The sequence below is a fragment of the Macaca mulatta genome, chromosome 11 (assembly GCF_049350105.2).
Source record: "Macaca mulatta isolate MMU2019108-1 chromosome 11, T2T-MMU8v2.0, whole genome shotgun sequence".
NCBI lineage: Eukaryota > Metazoa > Chordata > Mammalia > Primates > Cercopithecidae > Macaca > Macaca mulatta.
This window is the reverse complement of record NC_133416.1, coordinates 138,541,077-138,561,795: the sequence shown is the minus strand read 5'-3', so window position 1 is coordinate 138,561,795 and position 20,719 is coordinate 138,541,077.

Genomic DNA, 20,719 nt, shown 5'->3' with positions numbered 1-20,719 from the left:
AAGGGATCCAATGATGTGACCTGTTGCCAAGTCTCCCAGCAGGGGGTACCAGCACCAGCTCAGTGAGACACATTGAGGTCTTTACAGGGGGAAGGAAAGGAGCCACCTCAGCTCCTCTATCAGGCCAACAGGAAAGTGATTTACCTCCCAGTCATATTCCTGACACAGTGTTCTAGCTATTTGGATCAGACAGGCACTTCTCTTCATCTGCAGGAATACTGATATCCTATGTAGAGAGGGATCGTGATTCTACCCCTCGTGCAAGCCTGAACCTGGAGGACACTTCTCCTGTGGGGATGCAGTCACCCTGAAGTGTTCCAGAAAGGCTGTCTACAGGTGCGGTGCACTCACGCCAAACTGCCTTGGGAGAAGCACAGTTGTGACTGCAGTGATGGGGATGTGGGAGGAGAAGAAATTTTCTTCTCCAAGACCCTTCACAAGCACCAGGGCTGCCTGACTCTTGAGGTAGAGCTGCAGACTTTCCCCACTAAGCCCAGCACTACACCTGTAGCTCTGCTGAAAGAAACATCCCATAAGCAGAAAATTCTGGGACTCAAGGCCTGCCACCTGGATTCTTCTGTCCCGTGGAATGTTCCTTTGATGTGGTGCACTCCCCGTTCCCCTAGGAGTAGGAGTCCCTGAGTCCCCGCCAGATACTGTGAATCCTGCTTCTCTGGGTATAGCTACCCCAGACCAGTGCTGGGGAATGCCTGCAAGGGATCCAGTGATGTGACCTGTCCTCAAGCCTCCCAGCAGTGGGTACCAGCACCAGCTCTGATGAGGGTGGCAGAGAAGTGATATAGAGTCTGTGAGATTTCCTTGGTTACTAATAGCCGTAGTATGCTGGCTTTCTCAAATGCCAGTTGTAGTCATAATGAACAGGTCACGTGGACACTCAGGACCTCCTGTAGCCAGGGTAATTCAGGCAATGGTAACAGCTGAAGTCACACATAAGTTTTCTTTCCTGGGCATGTGTTATTCTACCTGCAGACGTTATAATAGACTGTTGGCTGGCCTCCAGAGGTGGTGCTTGCAAAAGAGTGCCAACTGCAGTGGTAGCCAGCAGTGGGATTTGTGCTTGCCTTGTTACCCAGCGGAGGCACTCTGATATCTCACCGAATGGGCAAGGACATAGAACTCCCAAAAGTTTCTGTCCTTTGTGTTAAGCTACCAGAGGGGCTGGAGGAGCAAAGCCAGGTAGGGTCTGGGTCAGGAAAGTCCACATTCTGGCTCCTCACATGCAGGCACAAGCAGCAGCCCCAGTGGGGAGTTGAGGGCAGTTTTCGGGCTACTGGGGTAGTGTTCCAGGGAGGAGCACAGCTGTCTCTGCTGCACAGTAAAGTCCACAGGGAGTGAGGAGTAGCAGGTGGCAGTAAACCGCTTCTAGTTCCCATGCACTTGGCAAGGCAGGTCTCACACCGGCAGTGTCCCACTAGCAGCAACTAGCTAGGGTCCAGGCAGTCTGTGCTCAGAACTCAAAACTGCCACGGGCCACAAGCCTTCCCCACTGAGGCAGAAACCATGGCTTTCAGGCCACACCACTACCAGTCTTCCCATGAAGCAGGGATATCCAGTTCCTGCCTCTGTGACTACAGCACACATCCCACTCTCCGGAGTTCTGGACCAGAGGGGTTATCCCCACTTGAGATTATATCATGAATCTCAGTTGGGAGCTTCTCTCAATCTGTGACTGCTGCCTGAGTTAGCTGGCAGATTTCTGTGAGATCCCCTGTGAGTTAGGATCAGAAATGGCATCGCTCTGTCTTCACTGTAGTCTGGGAGTGCATACAAATCACATCCTGATGCCATTCCTTCTTATATATTCCCCATCACTCACCAAATTAGTTCCAACACTGGGTAGGATTAAGGCCTTCCCCCATTGCCTAGACAGACAGATTTCCCAGTGGGAGTACATATGCTGGAGACTGTTCCTCCTCCCTCTCACTCTGAGGACTCAGTTTTCCACCTGGCTCATGGTGTAGGCTTCAGCCCACCACTTCTTCCATAGGGTCTACGATTTCTTTCAGTTTTCTTTTTCTTTCTTTCTTTTTTTCTATTTGAGATGGAGTCTCACTCTGTCACCAAGGCTGGAGTGCAGTGGCGCCATCTCAGCTCACTGCAAGCTCCACCTCCCGGGTTGACGCCATTCTCCTGCCTCAGCCTCCCAAGTAGCTGGGACTACAGGCACTCAGTTTTCTTAAGTTCCTGTAATGCTTCTTGGAAAAAAGTTTATGGCATGAGTGAACTCACTATTTTGTCTTTACAGTGGGAGATGCATACAATGTCTCCAATCTGCCATCTTAGAAATTTTTTTGTTATGTATGATGTCATAATTTACATGTTTTATATTGCCTATCTCTTAATAAATTATTGTACTTATTATTTTAATAGCTTTGTCTTTTAAAGTTCATACTAAAACCATAAATGATTTACACACCACAATTACATTTAGAGTATTCAAAATTTAACTCCCTACTTGTTTTCTCAGTGACTTACATACTTTCAGATGTTTTCATATTACTCATTAGCAGTCTTTTCTTTCATCTTGCAGTAATCCCTTTAGCATTTCTTGTAATACAAGTCTGGTGGTGATTAATTTCCTCAGTTTTCTGTGTTTGTTTGTTTTGTCTGGAAAAGTCTTTATCTCTCCTTCATTTCTTTACTGGATACAGTATTTTTGATTGGCAGAGGTTTTTTGTTTTTTGTTTCTCCCCGCCCCACTGCCAGCACTTTGACTATATCATCTCACAGTCTCCTGGCCTGTAAGGTTTCCACTGAGAAGTATGCTGTTAAACATATTGAGACTTCCTTATATGTTATCTGCTTCTTTTTTCTTGCTGCTTTCAGGATCCTCTGTCTTTGATCTTTGATAGTTTGGTGCTAACATGTCATGAAGTAGTCTTATTTGGATTGAATCTGACTGAAGACCTTTGACTTTCCTGTACTTGGGTATTTATATACTTCTCTGTATTTGCAAAGTTTTCTGGTTTTCTGTTATTTCTTTAAATAAACTTTCTACCTCTTTCTCATTGCCTACTCTCTCTTATACAATGATGACCCATATATTTGTTCTTTTGTTGTTATCCCATATATCCCATAAGGTTTCTTCATTCTTTTTCATTATTTTTTCTCCTTGAGTGTATTTTTTTATTAACCTGTCTTTGAGCTCATGTATTTTGTTCTCCTGCTTGATCAGTTCTGTTGTTACGCTCTCTATTGCATTTTAAAATTTCATTGTATTTTTCAACTCTGGGATTTCTGTTTGATATTTAAAACTATTTCAATCTCTGCTAAATGTCTCTGATACATTTCTGAATTACTTCTCTGTATTTGGTTGATATTTTTTGAGCTTCCTCAACCCTTTCCCATTTAGGAAAAAAAAAGTGCAGCTCATTGCCCAGCACTCATTAAATTTTATGTAAATACACTCTTTGAGGTTGAGGCAAATCTGATTTTCAATGTGAAAATAAAATATAAAAATTGTTCTTACAGTTATTTCTAAACAGAACTAACATCAGAATCATCTGAATCATCAAATCATCTATTTTGAAAAAATCAGATTCATCAAATGAATCTTCAGCCAACAACTGTTTGAGAACGATGTTAACATCATGCATAAGAAAGTTACATTTTCTAGGACTTGACATTTTCAGTGATCAAGAATTACTATATCTTGTAAATGGAAATGCCACTACTAAAAACAGAATGCTATAAATAGAATAATGTCTTTTGTTTACAAAGTCGATATACTAGAGCAATTCAAAAATAATAATAAAAGTGAGCAATTTTGTGGCAAAGTTATCTTGGGGTAAACACTACAGCACAAGCACCACTGGTGAGTATTCTCAGGGAAAACGTGGAAACGATTACAACAGCTCCTTTGAATTCTTTGTATTCTTCCATCTCTGCTTTCTTAGGGTCAGTAACTGGCACCTTATTCTGTGTTTGATAATGTCATGTTTCTCTCATTAATCTTGATTCTTGTGGCCATATATTGATGTCTGTGCATTGATGTTGGTACCTAATCCAGTCTTTATGGTCTGGCTCTTGGAGTTTCCTTCAGCAGGAAGCCTGTCCAGAAATTCCAGGCAGGTTGACCTGGAGAACCTTAAGCCCATGACTGCTTCAAGCATTAAAGCCCTAGTGGTCACCCAGGACCAGGATTACTACTGCAGCTGGAATCCTTTAGACACCAAGGCTGAAACAGCACTGGGTCACACTCAAAGCCCATGGCCATGGAGACTTGCATAGCACTGAGGCATGCCCAAGGCCTGTGACTTTTGCATCCTGTCGACCACTGAGGTTTATTCAGTGCCCAAGGCTGCTATGGTCAACAGGTAGTGATGTGGGCCAGATCTCACATCCATCTTCCCAGGGGCATGGGTTTCCCTCTGGCACCAATGCAGTTAACAGAATCTGCCCATTGGTATCAACCTGGTATCAGGGGCCATGAGGTTCTGCCCGGTGCTGAGTTTTATTGTGGCAGTCCCAGTACTGAGTTCCAAGACAAAGCCCCATACTTTTCCCAAAAGTGAGTACTCTCTCTGCACTACACTGCAGTGCCTGGAAAAGGGGTGACATGAGCAATTCCATGGCCATTGAGGCTGACAAAAGTAGGGTTACATCCAAAGCCCACAGCTGCCAAGATCAGCACAGCACTGACACATGTCTAAGGCCAATAGGTGCTATAGTCTGCCTGCCACTGAGATTTACTCAGAGCCCAAGGCCATTGTAGTCAACTAGCAGTGATGTGGACTAGAACATGAGTACATCTCACTGGGACCAGAGGCTCCTGTTTGGCCTCAGATGGTACCAGAATAGGTCAAGAGGTTCCCTCTGTGGGTACCAGCCTGGTGTCAGAGACCAAAGGGTTGTGCCCAGTGCTGGGTTTTACTGTGGCAGGCACATTACTGTGTTGCAAGGTAAAGTCCTATGCTTACTTCCTTCTCCTTGCCCCAAGTGGACCATGTCTCTTTCTATGCTGTTCTCCCTGGGGTTGCAGAAGGGGTACTGTGGGTAATGTAAAACTGTCCCTCCTACCCACTTTACTATATGTTTTCTTATTATTATGCTAAAACAATGACCTCTCACCTGTTTCCTGAGCTCTTGTGAAGGTTTTCTTTGTGTGTGAACAGTTCTTCAAACTGATGTTTCTGTGGAGGAATTATCGCTGGAGAGTTCCACCCACCATCTTGTTTCACCGCTTCTCAAGATTTTAATTTTTACAAAATTCAATTTATTCTTTTCTTCCTTTTGCTGCTTATGCTTTTGGTATCATATTTAAAAATCCATTGCCAAATCCAAGGTTAGGAAGATTTGCCACTATGTTTTCTTCTAAAAGCTTCATGTTTTTTTGTCCTTATGTTCAGGCTGCTGGTCCATTTTGAGTTCATTATTGCACATGGTGTGAAACAAGGGTACAAGTTTATTTTTCACATGTGATAATTCAGTTTTCTCAGAACCATTTGTTGCAGAGACTGTGCTTTCTCCATTGAATGGTCTTGGCACATTTGTGAAAACTCATCTTACCTTATACGTGAGGGTTTATTTGGGGTTCTTTATTCTATTCCATTAGTCTGTATGTCTTTATGCTAGTATCACCTTGTTTTGATTTCTGCAACTTTGTAGTAATTTTTGAAATCAGGAAGTGCAAAACCTTCAACTTTGTTCTTCTTTTTCAAGGTGGTTTTGGCTATTTAGGGCCCCTTGAGATTCCATAAAAATTTTAGAATGAATTCTCCTATTTCTATAAAAAGAAATTGAGATTTTGGTAGAAATTACATTAAGTCTGTGGATTGTGTTGGTAGTATTGTCATTTTGACAATATTAAGACTTCCAATCTATGAACACAGTATGCCATCCCATTTATTCTGGTCTTCTTTAACTTTTTCAGGAAAGTTTTGTGGATTTCAATGTGTAAGTCTTTCACCTCTTTGATTAAATTTATTCCTACGTATTTTATTCCTTTAGATGCTATTATGAATGGAACTGTTTTATTAATTTTTTTATTGTTCTTTACTGGTGTCTACCATCACAACTGTTTTTTGTATGTTGATGTTGTATCTTGCAACTTTGCTGAATTCATTTGCTAGCCCTAGTTGTATGTGTGTATTTTTTGAGATTTTAAAAATATATAGGATCATGTCATCTGTGAATAGAGATAGTCTGACTTCTTCCATTCCAATCTGAATGCCACTTGTCTCTTTCTTCTTGCCTAATTGCTCTGATCATAACCTCCAGTATAATGTTAAACAGCAGTGATGAAAATGAGCTTACCTGTTTTGTTCCTGATCTTAGAAGAAAGTTTTTAGTCTTTTGCTATTATGTATATTGTTTGTTACGGATTTGTCATAAATATGCTTTATTATGTTGAGGATATTCCCTTCTATTCCTAGTTTACTGAGTGTTTTTATGATGAAGGGGTGTAGGATTTTGTCAGATACTTTTCCTGATCATGAGTTTTCATAAACTATCACGTGGTTTTTCTCCCCCGCATTCTATTAACGTGACATATTACATTGACTGATTTTCTCACGTTGATTCACTCTTGCAATCTTGGGATAAGTCACACTTGGTCATATTATGCTATGCTTTTACTATGCTTTTGAATTTGTTTTGCTCATATTTTGTTAAACATTTTTGCCTCTATATTCTAAGGGATATTTGTCTGCAGTTTTCCTCCTTCTGGTATGTTTGTCTAGATTTGGTATCAGATAATATTGGCCTCATAAAATAAATTTGGAAGTGTTGCCCTCTTATTTTTTGGAAGAGTTTGAGAAAAGAGTTGGTGTTAATTCTTCTTTAAATATTTGGTAGGATTTAGTAAAGCTATTTGGTTGTAGGCTCTTCATTATTGGAAGGTTTTTGTTTACTGATTCAATCTCTCTCCTAGTTAAAGATCTGTTCAGATTTTCTACTTCTTCTTCAGTCAGTGTTGGTAATTTGTGTGTTTCTAAGAAATTATCCATTTTGTCTTGGCTATTTAAATTTTTTGGCATACAATTCTTTAGAGTATTCTCTCATAATCATTTTTGTTTCTGTAACAGCAGTAGTAATGGCCCCACATTTATGATTTATTTATGACTACCTTTTACTATTTAGGATTTTGGACTTTTTTTAGTCTAGCTAATTTTTTTTTTTTTTTTTAGATGGAGTGTCTCACTCTGTTGCCCAGCCTGGAGTGCAGTGGCATGATCTCAGCTTGCTACAACCTCTGCCTCCTGGGTTCAAGCAATTCTCCTGCCACAGCCTCCTGAGTAGCTGGGACGCCAGGTGTGTGCCACCATGCCTGGCTAATTTTTGTATTTTTAGTAGAGATGGGGTTTCATCATGTTGACCAGGCTGGTCTTGAACTCCTGATCTCAAGTGATCCACTTGCCTTAGTCTCCCAAAATGCTGGGATTATAGGCATGAGTCACCGTGCCTGGCTTGATATTTTTAAAGAACCAACTTTTGGGCTGGGTACAGTGGCTCAAGAGCAAGACTCCGTCTCAAAAAAAAAAAAGAACCAACTTTTGATGTCATTAATTCTATTTTTTTTTCTATTCTCTATTTTTCTCTGCTGTAATTTTTATTAATTACTTCCTTCTACTTTGAGGTTTTAGGTTTACATTGCTTTTCTTTTTCTAGTTCCTTAAGGTGTAAAGTTAATTACTGGTTTGAGATCTTTCTTTTGTAATGTTGATGTTTACTGCTATAGATCTGTGTGTAAGAAGTGCTTTTACCGCATTCTATAAGTTTTGGTATGTTGTCTTTTTATTTTTATTTGTCTCAAAATATTTGCTAAATTATCTTGTGATTTCTTATTTGGTCCACTGGTTGTTTAAGAGCATTAATTTCCATGTATTTTTGAAATACCAGGCTGGGTGCAGTAGCTCACGCCTGTAATCCCAGCACTTTGGGAGGCCAAGGCAGGTAGGTCACTTGAGGTCAGGAGTTCAAGACTAGCTGGGCCAACATAGTGAAACCCTGTCTCCACTAAAAATACAAAATTAGCAGGGTGTGGTGGCCTGCGCCTGTAATCCCAGCTACTCAGGAGGCTGAGGCAGGAGAAGTGCTTTAACCCAGGAGGCAGAGTTTACGGTGAGCCAAAATTGTGCCACTGCACTCCAGCTTGGGTGAAAGAGTGAAAATCTGTGAAGAAGAAGGAGGAGAAGGAGGAGGAGGAGAAGGAGGAGGAGGAGAAGGAGGAGGAGGAGAAGGAGGAGGAGGAGAAGGAGGAGGAGGAGAAGGAGGAGGAGGAGGAGGAAAGAAGAAGAGAAGGAGAAGGAGGAGGAGGAGGAGAAGAAGAAGAAGGAGGAGGAGGAGGAGGAGGAGGAGGAAGAGGAGGAGGAGAGGAAACAATTTCAGTTTTTATTCTAATATTGATTTCTAGCTTCATTCCATAGTGGTCAGAGAAGAGACTTCATATAATGTCAATCTTTTTAAACTTAGTGAGACTTGTTTCGTGACTTAGTATATAGACTATCCTGGAGAATGTTCCACGTGCACTTGTTAGGAATGTGCATTTGGTTGTTGTTCGTCTTCTACTTCTTATTCATCTCTGTCTGTAAGTCATACCCATTATTGAAAGTGGTCCCTCTTTCTTCTTTTTCTAATACTCACTCATATAAAGCATATTTAAATGATCCCCAAAACAATGGAACATCCCTCAAGAAAATCTTTCAGCATTCTTACAGCTGGAAGTATCCCCTTCACCCATTTCCAGGCATATTTCACACTTCCTCTCCTGCCACTTGCCATCCAGCCCCTCCTGCTCTCTACAACCCCAGATCTCTCAGGATGGATGATACTCTCCAGCCTGCAGGTGAGGGCTGCAGCTTCACCTGACTAACGCTTCTTAGACTCAGGGAGATAGCAGGGGTAGATCCTGCAACAACAGGACACAGCTGAAGTTCCTCACATTGGTGAAAAAGCCTAAGTTTTCTGGAAATCTAGAATGCTTAAAATATTAGGAGTGAAGTCAAAATAACCCCCTTCGTGGTACACAGATAATGCAGATTTCATCCTGCTGCCATCCCACTGTCTCTGCTCCACAAATCTCTGACACGTGAGTTGGTTTACAGGACTTGATCTTCCCACTGATGCTCACACCCAGCATCCGAGGGAGGGCTTGGCCCACAGTCCACACTCAGTAAAGATCAGGTCAAAGAGTGAATGTCAGGGAAGTGTGGAAGGGGGGCCAGGCACCCAGGGCCATTCACCTAGGTCCTTGTCATGGACATAGGCTCATACTCAGGCTCAACACCATCATAAGAATTCAATGTGGGCTTTTTCCAGGAAGTCACCACTGCCACAGGTCATAGACAACATTCTAGGATCCATGCCAGAGCTGGTACAGCTGGTGATCAGAAAAGCTGAGAGAAATTGCCCAACTACTCTATAAATAATGGTGTGTGATTCAGACCTGCCAGTGAAAGAAAAAAAAAATGACCCCTTCCCTGAGAACCTTTCAAAAATATCAGATCATAGCAACCAAAGAGCAGTTACTTAACAAAATCAATCTTTCAATGTATCATTTCACAGTCAGGACACAAAAAGCACAAACACAACATTCTCAATAGAAAATAAAAACACTTCAGCAGATCACACACTTTCCAACCTGTTCCTTTGCCCCAGCATTTCTAGGAAGTCGTTCTGCTGATCCTCTGCCAAGTCTGCTAAGCAAATGGCAGCATCAGTACTCTGCTAAGTGGGTAATTAGCTCTCAGGATTCCACTTCACGGTGCTGGTTATTTGGGGCTGACTCACCCTGTTCTACCTTTAAGGATACTGGTGAACACTGCCGACGTTCTCTCCTGGGCAGCTGGATACATCCTTCTCACCACATTTGTTTCTATTCTCCATCCTAAGGTGAACTCTCCCTACCCAATACCTTGCACATACACCCCTGGCCTCAAGTGGAGCAGCCTTCCAGTCTCTGCAAGCTGAAGGTTAGTTTTTCTTTACTTCCAGAACCATAACTGTCTATCTTAGATTCCCACTATGGCCCTAACAAATCACCACAAACTTAGTGGCTTAGACAACACAAATATATTTTCTTGCAGTTCTGTAAGTCAGAAGTCTGATGTGGACCTCACTGGACTAACATCAAGATGTCCACAGGCTGTGTTCCTTTTTGGAGACCCTAGGGGAGGATAATTTGCTGACACATTCAGGTTGTTGACAGAATTCAGTTCTTTGTAGTTATCAGACTGAGACCCCTGTTTTCTGCCTGTGGGCTCAGGGCCTTCCCAACTTCTAGGGGCCATGTGCATGTCTTGGCAGCTTTCTCTACCTTCCAAGCCAGCAATAGGGTGAGGCTCTCTCAAGCTTTGAATCTCTCCTCTTTCTGACTCATCTCTGATGCAGCTGGGAAAGTTATCCTATTTTAGGGACTCACATGATGACACAGGGCTCACCTGGACAACCCAGGATGCTCTCCCTATCTCAAGGCCCACACCTTTAGTCACATCTGCAAAGCCCTTTTTCCCATGTGAAGTAACATATTTATACATCCCACAGATTTAGGTATGGACATACGGTTGGCGGGGCGGGTGGCGGAGGGGGGACGATGATTCTGCCAACCACACCATTCAGGTTCTCCCCACTGTTTCCATACACAGATGTTGTCCTGTGATATGTTGAACTGCTTGTCTGTCCATCTTATGTAACATGAAAGTCAAACTTTTTCAAGGTCAAAAACAGTATCACAATTTCCAAAGATCCACTCAGTGAATATGAGTTGATGCAAAGTTGGAATCTTCAGAACACCCTCAGGCACATGGCTACAGGATAAAAATGGAGCAGGTGGGCTGGATGAGCTGGTGAGAGTGTGCCCTCAGGAGGGGACAGCCATGGCTGCCATATGAGAATGGGGCCTGAGGTAACCAGAGTCCTGACTGTTCAGGAAAACCAGAAATCTGGATTACAAACAAAACCTCTCAATTTTAAGCATCAGCCACTAATTCAAATGTTAACACTGATCATGTTAAGCAAACACACGAGGATCTTGCCCAGCACATGGTCCTTCAGTGTGAACTCTCTGCCCTGGGAAATTTCTTATTTACCAGAAGCCCAGTGCCTCCTTCACAGGCCTGCAGATTAAATCTGATCTTGGTGACCATCATTTTACCCCCTCCCTCAGAGAGTCCGTTCCTGGGGCAGAAGGTTTTCCCCTGCCTCCTCTCCAGCCTCACCTGCTGCCCTACCCTCCTCCATCTCCCATTTCCCCCACTCCCAGCAGTTCCCTTTCACCCCACTGTGTGCACCCCTTAAGCCTTGGCCCCGCTGGTTTCCACCCCTGGAATGTCCTCTCCCCATTGTCAGCCTGGTGAATCTGCCTTCATGGAGAGCCCCCTCCTCTGTGAAGCCTTCCTCTACTTCTCCAGGGGACTCTGGGCATCCTCCTCTGAGCCAGTATCTTCCCCATAATGGGCTGTCATGCGTGATACATGTTCACGGATTCAACCAAATGTTTACTTGCCACCTATTGTGTACTAACAGCCTCTCAATCCTGAAGACATGGCAGTGAGCAAGACACACATAGGCTGAGCCCTCATCAAGAGTGATGCCAGCTATAAAGCGAACCAAATTGGGTGAAACGGTGGAGAGTTGGGTAGGCTTGAAAAAGGGGGCCCCAGAGGGGGTTTCTGGAGAGGTAACTCTCTCACTAGAATGATGGGAAAGAGTTGACACCCAACTGGCTGTGGGAAGAGCTTTCCAAGCAGAAGGAAAAGAAGTGCAAAGGCCCTGAAGTAGAGAAAAAGGAAGATCATCACAGAAGCAGAGCAGGTTGCGGGTGGAGAAAGTCAAGGATATGACGCTGAGGAAATGGAGACAGAGGAGCATGTAGGGCTTCATAGACCAAAGAAAGGGGGTTAACTGCTGATGTGGATTTCCCCCCACAACCCCCACCTGCTGGGGGACTCACGAGTGCTGAAAGAGAGCAGGCCCAAGTGACTTGAAGGGTGGACTGCAGGGCCGTGGGTTCTGAGCGCTTTCTCCACCGTGGGACAGACTTACCAGCACGGGCGAGTGCTTCCTGCATCTGGACACAGCTGTGGGGCTGTTGTCGCCCCATCTTAGGCCTTGTTTCTAGGAGACGTTCCCACCAGAGAGTGTCTCTCGTCATTTTCCCCAGGTGATTCAGGAGCTCCGGGTGTCATTAGATCGCATTTCTCATTCCCAGATCGAGCAGAAATCCCAGCCTGGAGACTCCCACCAGCGCTCACGTGCATATCTGCAGCTCTCTGATACTTTGGGACGTCTGGGCGTGATGTCAGTTTCCGAGTTCACGAATCAGACAATTAGATTAAAAATTCAAATTCCACTTGGAACTCCCAGACCTCCGAAGCTCGGCGTGTTCTGCACTCAGTGGCCACGGAGCCCGGGTCCTGGCACGGATGCACTGGGGCTGAACACCTACTGACAGCGCCGTCCAGAGAGGTGCGGCCCGCGGCGGGGCTGGGGTAGCCGGGGACCCGCGGGCCGGGAGGAGGCGTAGGACGAGGAGTGCCGAGCCCCACGAGGACCGTCCAGGCGGCCTGAACAAGGTGTCTGGTGGGCCTGAGGAGGCCAAGACCCGGGCCGCATCCCCGTCTCCTCGTCCCCAGTTCCCAGTGTGGAGCCTGGGGGTACAGACTCCAGATCTGCCGAGGGCCTCGCCCCCTCCTTCCAGGACTGAGTTTCACTCAGGCGCCCGCCCACCCACAGCTAAGACCCTGGGACCGCTACAGAGGCTCTTGATCTATGGAGTGGCCTGTGGCCCGGGTGTGGTTGGAAGCCGCTGTACCCTGGCTCTGTGATTGGTGCAGGGCTGGTCACGTGGCCTGAGCAAGTCCAATCGGAGTGAGCATCAGGGTTTCTTCTCTGGCCAATGAGAAAGACTGTTACATTTCCACTGGCTGCGCCCTGGCTTTGTGATTGGTGCAGAGCTGGCTACATGGCCTGAGCAAGTCCAATCGGAGTGTCAGGTGGCTGTGCCCTGGGTCTATGATTGGGACAGACCTGGTCACATGGCTCTGCCAGTCCAATCAGAGTGCATGCCAGGACTTGCCCCAGGGGCGGGAGAGCTACGGGGCTGAGAGGAAGCCGGGAAGCAGCTGCTGCCGCCATCTTATCCTTTTGTAGGGGGAGCCTCACAGGTAGGGGTCCCTGATTGGGGCATTAGCGGGGCCAAAGCCGCTGAAGGCCCAGATTTGAGATAGAAAAAAAGATCATTGGAGCCCTGGATCCGGTCGAGCCTGCAGCCAGGCCGGTGCTGCAGCGTTTCCAGGGCCAGGTCCCCTCCCCGCTTTTATATCCTTGAGCTCATTTGAGCGTGTATTGGCTTCTGGGCTTCCTAGCCCAAGGAGTCCTCATCCACACGGAGCCGGATCAGAATCCGGAACTCGGGAACCTGGATCACTCCCCTTCCTCGCTGCACAGTCCTGGCCTGAGCCTGTGGCCTGTTTCCCTGCTGTGAAAAGAACCCGGAGAGCGCGGGCATTGGGAGCATGAGGGCCTCAGGGCAGCATGGCGGGGCACCGGGCCGACCCCACCTCGACGTCAGCTCCGAGCCCTCAGAGCCCGCTGTCCCCGCGTCTGCCCGTGTGGGACAGAGAGACAGGGTCAGACCGGAGAGGGGCCGCCCCAGCCCGGCAGGAGCCCACAGAGGGGCCGCAGCACTTGCCACCCAGGCAGCAGCGGGGCCGCCCCAGCCAGGCCTCTGGACGACCCCTGGTCGGAGGGGGAGTGGCTCGGGCTCGCTTCTGAGGGTCCTGGCCAGCGGAAGGAGGGGTCAGAGACGGGCAGCGAGATGCGGTCACGGTCCCGGTCCTGGTGAGGACAGCGACCGGCTCTTCCCGTGACCTGGAGGGCCCTGTCGGAAGCAGCTTGAGGACCCGGAGTTCCCCAGAGTCTCCTACCGGACTTGGTCTCTACCCGCCCCTCACGCCACAGTAGAGGGAATGGTGCGTTCCGCAGGCGGCAGCATGTGAGTATCCATGAGGCCTCACGCCTAGGTGACACTGGCAGTGTCCACTTGTAGCACATAGGTAATAATCATGTCAGCAGTCTGCGTGTGTAACACCTGTAAGTACAGGTGCGGGTGGCACAAACATGGGAGATGCAGATACACCCAGGCAGCGCCACACACAGCACCATGCAGGTCATACGGGAAGGAATCCGCAGACTCCTCCCACGAGCAGCGCACATACGGGAGCATGCGGGAATGTTTTAATACACAGAGCAGCAGGTGCAGGTAACAGGAGGTGGTACACACAGGCTGTTTACAGGCAAACGCACAGAAGTAGCCTACAGCAGAACGCACACACACGACATACCAGGTAAAATACAAGACTCACGTGGCAACACAAATGACCACCAGCAAACAGGTGACAGGCAAAAGTGACACAAGATGGTGACACACTCAGGTAACATGAAGGCACCATGGACACAGGAAATACAGACAGTGCACTCCAGCAGCCTGCACGGTCATAATAACACACCTGAGCAGCCTGCATGGTTATAATAACACATGCGAGCAACCCATTCACTCCGCGGGTGAGTGAATGTGTAGGTTGCGTGTAGATGGCATGCAGTTAATACACACATAATTCATGGAACAGCCCTTAAAGAAATGCAGCCAGCTGGTACACACATAGAGATAACACGCACACAAGACCCACACTCAGCATCAAGGGAGCATATGATCAGGAAACATGCAGGTAACATACTGGAGCATAAGTGTAGCACACAGGTCACATACGCAGAGATAACCTCCAGATAGCAGCACATGAGAAACACAGATAACACACTCACTGGGAACACAGTAGCACGTAGATCACTGGGAAGGAGCACATGTGTCACACGCAGGTGACACGCAGAAGCTTACACATGTAGGACTTACATAGGCAATAGGCATTGGCAGCCCATAACTCACAACCCTGGACAATTCATATGGGGACCAGACAGGTAAGGCACAGGTTACTCACACAAGTAACAGATACCACCCATAGGATGCACATCCATAGATACATGGGCAGCACACAAGTAACACACACATGGCTGATTCTGACCCCAGGCTCAGAGGTAAGATTGGAGAAGGTCCAGATATGGACCCAGTATTACTTCTATCCTGAATGCCAGATGCTCTGGGAAATGCAACCTGTTTGGAAACTAGGGCGGGGTAGAGAAGGATAGTTGGCCTGACCTCCTTGCTTGGTCCTAAGAAAGAGATGGCTGTGTTAGTGCATTAGGCTGACCCCTCCTTGCTACAGCACATCACAATTCTAACTCATTATCTTAAGATCATCCACAGAAAAGAACATCATGATATTTAAATAAGGTAACTCACAGGAGTTCATTTCCTTTTTCAGCATCACTGGTGCAGTAAATACTTTGCAGTGAAGCCTTCATTTTTAGGTTTTAAAAAAAGAGCTTATGCAGACACTACTTTTTGACTTGCTTCATAAATCTTCCCGGTTGTGTCCTACTGCCAAGGCCTGTCTAAGCACCCCTCCCCTTATTGGAAGTGGGTTTTTACTGGGATGTTAAAACCGCTGGGCTGAGACTGGAGAGACCCCCTCAGATCCTAGGAGGCCTCCAGCAACTCTGGGAATCACAGTGGAGCTGGTGTTAGGTGACACTTGAGTTTACTGCACCCATTGCTAATACCTCAGAGAAAGGGGAGGCCAAGGACCTTTGGGAATTTTATAATAAAACAGTGGAAAGTGATGCTGCACCTGGACATTCCATCCTGAGAGCAGTTTCAAATCCCACCCTTCAAGAGACTTGGGCATACTCTGTTTCAGCACTCATAAGTCCCCCAGCACTTGCCAAGGTGGGTCGAGGGAGGAAGCTGTACCTGGGAGGTGGTGTTATCCACCAGGTCCCCTAGGGGAACCCCTACCAGGATGGGGTGAGGATGCAGTTTCACAGATGTTTGCCTGTGAGGCAGCCGTGATCTAAGCTCACTTTCGTCTCTTCTTCCTATGGCATGCACAAGGCGTCAGAACAGGGCAAAAGTCTCAAGTTCAGGTGGAAATACATTAAATTTCAAAATGTTTCTGTCTTTTCACATTTGGCCTGATGGAGATACATACGGAGGTTTTGGCATGTGTATGTAGGCATTTACTAGTTATGTAACCCTGACCAAGTTCTTTATCTATAAAATAGAGATAATTAGACTTACCTCCTCACATGACTGTAAGGATAAATGAGTAAATATAGGATCCTCATCCTTTCATTGAACCCATTCTAACTGAATTGGCCAGAGTCCAGGTCTGCTGCAAAACCTGGTCCTGCAGGAACTATGACTTGTCCCTGGCAGAGATTGTGTCCTTTGGGCGCAGCACAGCCTTGGACTCAGGCTACTTGGGAAATTAAAGGCCCTTCTGCAAACTCCCTGTCACAACTCAGCTGTGATAGGACTGGCACCCCTCACCCTTTGCACCCAGACTCCAGATGCTCCCATTGATGTCTACCATGGGATGGACTTGGGAGCTGGACATTTTTATTATAGCATCTCTGCCCAAGCTTACCCCAAGCTCCCCTCCCAGTATGTCACCTGTCCCCAGTGCACGCAGTGGAGCATAGAGAAGGGAGGCTCTGTGTGAATTAAAAATGCATCAAGGCTCTCAAAAGACATCAAACTCAAATTCAGTTTTCAAGAACAAAATGCATTTCATGGTACAGCATTGCAATTACTTTGCATTATAAACACCCAGACCCTTTCAGAGCTGTCTCCATCTCCTCATTTCTTATGCATGATCTTAACGCAGCGTGATACCCACCTTAGTTGTATTTAAAAGCTCATAATGCACAATGTATTTAAAAGGAAAAAGGACACAGATTCTCTGAGGATAATTATGTGATTGATAATAGCTCATTTTCTAAGTCTCATGTTATGTAAAACTCACCCCATATGTCCACCAGAGACCTTGATGGAGCTTTGCCACATGTCATTCAGCATGCATTTTCTGATTTTCTACCATGAGCCAGTCTCTGTGTGTTACTGATGGCATAAACTTTGCAAGACAGAGAGAGCCCCTGCCTTCAAGGAGCTTTCAGTCTAGAGAGGAACACAAAGAAGGACTGAGAAATCCTGCCAACAAAGTTAAACTAATAGTCATTAAAAGGAAAAATACAGGAGTATGAGAACATAAAGCAGAGAGATTCAGGAGAGAAGTCCTGAGGAAGCAACATTTGAGCTGAGATTTTTGAACCAGGCAGCTGAGTGAGATTACAAAGCCTGGTGTTTCCCTGAAGGTCACACAGATTGTCAGTGGTGAAAACAGTGCCCGTGGATATTCAGATCTGACAGTCTGTCTCCCAAGACTGTGCCCAACCACCTTACTGGCATAGCTTACAGCCTCCCTCGCCTTTGGGAAAGGGAGAGGGTAGACTCCTTATCCTTAGTGCCACCTATCGGCCCTTAAGAGCTGTGATCAAATCCCTCATGATGCCCCAGTTAAGAGCTCTGCAGGGGACATAGACATGTTTGGAAAAGTTACCACCTGAGAAAGACCATGGCTCATCAGGAAACCAGAAGTTTCCCCAGAAACGCTATCCTGATGCTTTTGTCTCAGTGAGTTTGGAGACACAAACCTAAGGACCATTACATTGCCCCAAATTATTTTCTGCCTCTTCCGAATAGAATCCCTTTCTCACCTGCTACCCACTCTACTCCTGCATGAGGAACCTTGAGAGGAATAAGGGCTCAGTCCCAGTCATGTGCATTCTGCTGCCGTGGGGATCACACTGACTTTGACAATGTTGTCGGAAAGAATGTGACAAATAGTGGTGATCAATAACCCAACCTCCAGGGAAGGGGAACACATAGCCCTGAGATCACACCCCACATGGGCAATAGGCCTATATGTTTATGTGGCCACTGGGTGGTCACCCAGCTCTCCAGGTTCACCCTCTCTCGTGCATGTAGGAGCTTGTCTTAGTCCATCCATTTTGTACTGCTAAAACAGAATACCACAGACTGGGTAATTTATAAAGAACAGAAATTTACTTCTGATAGTTCTAAAGGCTGGAAAGTCCAAGATCAAGGTACTGGCATCTGGCAAGGTCCTTCTTGCTGCATCATAACTTAGCAGAAGGCATCACATGGTGGAAGGACAAAGAGAGGGTGAGAGAGAGCAAAAGGGGACCGAACTCCCTCTTTTATAATGAACCCATTCCTGCAATAATGGCATTATCACTCACTGTCCCCTCAGGGCCTAATCACCTCTCACTACACCCCACCTTTCAGCACTGTTGCTTTTGGGATTAAGTTTCCAACATGCTTTTTGGGGGACACATTCAAACCACAGCAGAGCCATTGACTCTTGTCCCCTTTGTAGGACCATCCAAGAGCTTAGGTTGAATATATCAGGAATCCTACCCCCAGCTGGAAAGCATCTGTGGAGAATATTTTTACGTATTTAACCTTTGACAATCATAGTGCCCATCAAGTATGTCCCCTACAAGGGAGGGCACAAGACCCCAGGATCCCCCATTAGAATTTCTGACCAGGGGTTTCATACCAGAGCCATGGGCCTCTCTGCAATGGTGTTGGCTGGGTAGTCCAGGAAATGCCAAGTTCTGTCTCACAGAAAAAAAAAAAAAAAAAAAAAAAGGGGGGCTGAGAGTCACACTGACATAGAGAAGAGGAAGGAAGAAGGCTTGGTGAGTATGTAGGTCCCTCCCCATTGAGGCCCCATGGCTTAAAGGCACCCCTGCCTCCAACAAGTTTTGGTGAAGTGTGCAGTAAAGTTCGTGTGTTGGGAATCCCCAAGACCACCCTCAGGTTTAATAATTCATTAGAAGGACTCATAGGACTCAGAAAAGATGTTATACTCTGAGTTATGATGTATTTTCATGAAAGGATACAGATAAAATCAGCAAAAAGGAAAAGTGCATAGGTCAGAGTCCAGGAGAAGCCAGGTTCAAACTTCCAGGTGTCTTGTACCAGTTAAGTCAGATGGAGAGCACTTAATTCTCCCAGCAACAGTGTGTGACAACACACATGAAGTACTGCCACCCTGGGAAGCTCCCCCAAGCCTTGGTGTGTAGAGCTTTTGCTGACAAGGCCCAGTGCAAAATGAAAATGCAGGGCCCCTCATTCAAAAATGAATGAAAAAAAATGCATTTTCTTCAAAAATGAATAATTGTTAGTAACAACAGAGCATTAAACCAAGCATGGATCTCTCCAAAATGCAGGGCCCTGAGTGTATGCCCATGAAGCTGGCCCTGCCCTCATGAACACAGCAGTTTAGGAGTGGATGTTGTTGGAAAGAGCATGTGCAAAGGCCCCGAGGCAGGAGCCTGCCTGGAGGGTGGGGAACTCTGCATTCAAACAGTGTGTGCAGAGCAGAATAAATGCAGAGAGAAAGAGAGAGCTGAGGCGAAGAGAAAATGGGAACCTCACCACATGGCCCTGTAGGCCATTCCCAGGAGGCAGGCTCCACCATGAGAGGCAGGCCAGCTGCTGGAGTATTGGGAGGAGAGGGGTACCATGGGCCTAGCTAGCAGGACCCCACTTTACCAAGGCATGATTTATTTTCAGTAAAATTCACCTATTTGAATGTACCTTTCATGAACTGCAGGCACTGTAGACAGTCCCCATTCCCATGTGCTCTCCCACCTGCAGACCAGTTGCTCCCTCACACACTCCCCCTCTCCAGAGTGCAGTGAGTGTCAACTCCTTAGGGAAGCCCATGCTGACCTCCTCTGATCAGGTCAAATTGCACCACAGGTTCCCACAGCACCACGAATCTCTCCTCATAGCTGTCTCAGCTTCCTTCACATGAGTGTTTGTGGCTATTGAATTCAAGTCCATCTCTCACTAAACTGTGAGCAGCACAAGAGCAGGGGCTATGTCTGTCTTGAGTCACCATAGAGGCCCCATCACTTGAATGAACATGGCCCAGAGTGGTTGTGCAAAATAGAATTACTGAATGAGTGAATCAATGACAACCTATAAAACTGGAAGATAGTAAAACCATTTGACACCCAATGCTGGCTAAGCTGTGGGAAGACGGGCATTGCCACTCCCTACTGTGCAGTGCTCACTGGTCTCTTCTTTCTGGAGTGTCAGTGACAGTTTGCATTAGATATGATAAAGTTTCTTTGGCCCACTGATCCAGTTTCCAGAATGTATCCACAATACCTGATGTATACAAAGATATATCTCTGAGTATGTTATGTACTTATAAAGGCAGTTATACTCCATAGATACCTATAAAGGTGAAAATACCCATTTCCAATTACATGGCCATGGTTAAAGAGGGACTCAGGCATCCATAAGATGAGATGCTATTCATTACCACATCAACATGACTCAGTCAGCCTCCTGGGAGAGCCCAGGGTCTGGGTGTGCCCTTCAAGGCTCCCCAGGTGACTCTAAAGTTCAACCAGAGGACAAATCATGCTAGAGAAGAAACATCAATGCCATTAAAAATAAAGTTAGACTGTATTGTTACATTGTATTGTTAAGAAAAAAGCCCAATATTTTCTAACCTTTAACCCCATCTCCCCATTTCCCCCACCCCCAGCACCTGGTAACTACCATTATACTCTCAGCTTCTATGGGTTTGACTTTTTTTGATTCCACATGTAAGTGAGATCATGTGGTATTTGTCTTTCTGTGTTTGGCTTATTTCACTTAACATAATGTTCTCCAGGTTCATCCATGTTGTCACAAATGGCAGGACTTCCTTCTTTTTAAGGCTGTATAATATTCTAATGTGTGTGTGTCCAGATAGAG